This window comes from Triticum aestivum, chromosome 4A, assembly GCF_018294505.1.
Source record: "Triticum aestivum cultivar Chinese Spring chromosome 4A, IWGSC CS RefSeq v2.1, whole genome shotgun sequence".
Classification (NCBI taxonomy): domain Eukaryota; kingdom Viridiplantae; phylum Streptophyta; class Magnoliopsida; order Poales; family Poaceae; genus Triticum; species Triticum aestivum.
Genome location: NC_057803.1, coordinates 425,062,235 through 425,065,309, shown reverse-complemented (window position 1 = coordinate 425,065,309; position 3,075 = coordinate 425,062,235).

Sequence of the window (3,075 nt, the reverse complement as noted above, 5' to 3'; positions counted from 1 at the left end):
AGCATGAACATTATATATGGATCTTGTTTGATGTGAGATGGTTATTCATTTAAATCAGAGAATAATGGTTGTTCTATTTATATGAGTAATATCTTTTATGGTCATGCACCCGTGATGAGTGTTCTATTTTTACTAAATCTTGATAGTAGTGATACACATATTCATAGTATTGAAGCCAAAACATATAAGTTTAATAATGATAGTGCAACTTATTTGTGGCACTGCCGTTTAGGTCATATTGGTGTAAAGCGCATGAAGAAACTCCATGTTTATGGACTTTTGGAATCACTTGATTATGAATCACTTGATGCTTGCGAACCATGCCTCATGGGCAAGATGACTAAGACTCCGTTCTCCAGAACAATGGAACGAGCAACAGACTTATTGGAAATAATACATACTGATGTATGCGATCCGATGAGTGTTGATGCTCGTGGCGGGTATCGTTATTTTCTGACCTTCACAGATGATTTGAGCAGATATGGGTATATCTACTTGACGAAACATAAGTCTGAAACATTTGAAAAGTTCAAAGAATTTCAGAGTGAAGTGGAAAATCATCGTAACAAGAAAATAAGGTTTCTACGATCTGATCGTGGAGGAGAATATTTGAGTTCCGAGTTTGGTCTTCATTTGAAACAATGCGGAATAGTTTCGCAACTCACGCCACCTGGAACACCACAGCGTAATGGTGTTTCCGAACGTCGTAACCACACTTTATTAGATATGGTGAAATCTATGATGTCTCTTACTGATTTACCGCTATCGTTTTGGGGTTATGCTTTAGAGACGGCCGCATTCATGTTAAATAGGGCACCATCGAAATCCGTTGAGACGACACCTTATGAACTATGGTTTGGTAAGAAACTACCCAAGTTCTCGTTTCTTAAAAGTTTGGGGCTGCGATGCTTATGTGAAAAAGCTTCAACCTGATAAGCTCGAACCCAAATCGGAGAAATGTGTCTTCATAGGATACCCAAAAGAGACTGTTGGGTACACCTTCTATCGTAGATCCGAAGGCAAGATATTCATTGCTAAGAATGGATCCTTTCTAGAGAAGGAGTTTCTCTCGAAAGAAGTAACTGGGAGGAAAGTAGAACTTGATGAGGTAATTGTACCTGCTCCCTTATTGGAAAGTAGATCATCACAGAAATTAGTTTGAGTGATTCCTACACCAATTAGTGAGGAAGTTAAAGATGATGATCATGAAACTTCTAATCAAGTTACTACCGAACCTCGTAGGTCAAACAGAGTAAGATTCGCACGAGAGTGGTACGGTAATCTTGTTCTGGAAGTCATGTTATTTGACCATGATGAACCTACGAACTATGAGGAAGCGATGATGAGCCCAGATTCCGCAAAATGGCTTGAGGCCATGAAATCTGAGATGGACTTTGGTTGACTTGCCCGATGATCGGCAAGCCATAGATAATAAATGGATCTTCAAGAAGAAGACTGACAATGACGGTAATGTTACTGTCTACAAAGCTCGACTTGTTGTGAAAGGTTTTTGATAAGTTCAAGGAGTTGACTACAATGAGACCTTCTCACCCGTAGCGATGCTTAAGTCCATCCAAATCATGTTAGCAATTGCCGCATTTTATGATTATGAAATTTGGCAAATGGATGTCAAAACTGCATTCCTTAATGGATATCTTAAAGAAGAGTTATATATGATGCAACTAGAAGGTTTTGTCGATCCAAAAGGTGCTAACAAAGTGTGTAAGCTCCAGCGATCCGTTTATGGACTGGTGTAAGCATCTCGGAGTTGGAATATACGCTTTGATAGTGTGATCAAAGCATATGGTTTTATACAAACTTTTGGAGAAGCCTGTATTTACAAGAAAGTGAGTGGGAGCTCTATAGCATTTCTGATATTATATGTGGATGACATATTGTTAATCGGAAATGATACTGAATTTCTGAATAGCATAAAAGGATACTTGAATAAGAATATTTCAATGAAAGACCTCGGTGAATCTGCTTATATATTGGGCATCAAGATCTATAGAGATAGATCAAGATGCTTAATTGGACTTTCACAAAGCACATACCTTGATAAAGTTTTGAAGAAGTTCAAAATGGATCAAGCAAAGAAAGGGTTCTTACCTGTGTTACAAGGTGTGAGGTTGAGTCAGACTCAATGCCCGACCACTGCAGAAGATAGAGAGAAAATGAAAGCCATTCCCTATACTTCAGCCATAGGTTCTATCATGTATGCAATGTTGTGTACCAGACCTCATGTGTGCCTTGCTATTAGTTTAGCAGGGAGGTACCAAAGTAATCCAGGAGTGGATCACTGAACGGCGGTCAAGAACATCCTAAAATATCTGAAAAGGACTAAGGATATGTTTCTCATTTATGGAGGTGACAAAGAGCTTGTCGTAAACGGTTACGTCGATGCAAGCTTTGACACTGATCCAGATGACTCTAAGTCACAAACTAGATACGTATTTTTATTGAATGGCGGAGCTGTCAATTGGTGCAGTTCCAAGTAGAGCGTCGTGGCGGTATCTACGTGCGAAGCGGAGTACATAGCTGCTTCGGAAGCAGCAAATGAAGGAGTTCATATCTGATCTAAGTGTCATACCTAGTGCATCGGGTCCAATGAAAATCTTTTGTGACAATACTCGTGCAATTGCCTTGGCAAAGGAATCCAGATTTCATAAGAGAACCAAGCACATCAAGAGATGCTTCAATTCCATCCGTGATCAAGTTAAAGAGGGAGACATAGAGATTTGCAAGATACATACGGATCTGAATGTTGCAGACCTGTTGACTAAGCCTCTCCCACGAGCAAAACATGATCAGCACCAAGACTGCATGGGTGTTAGAATCATTACTATGTAATCTAGATTATTAACTCTAGTGCAAGTGGGAGACTGAAGGAAATATGCCCTAGAGGAAATAATAAAGTTGTTATTTATATTTCCTTAAATCATGATAAATGTTTATTATTCATGCTAGAATTGTATTAACCGGAAACTTAGTACATGTGTGAATACATAGACAAAAAGAGTGTCACTAGTATGCCTCTACTTGACTAGCTCGTTAATCAAAGATGGTTAAGTTTCC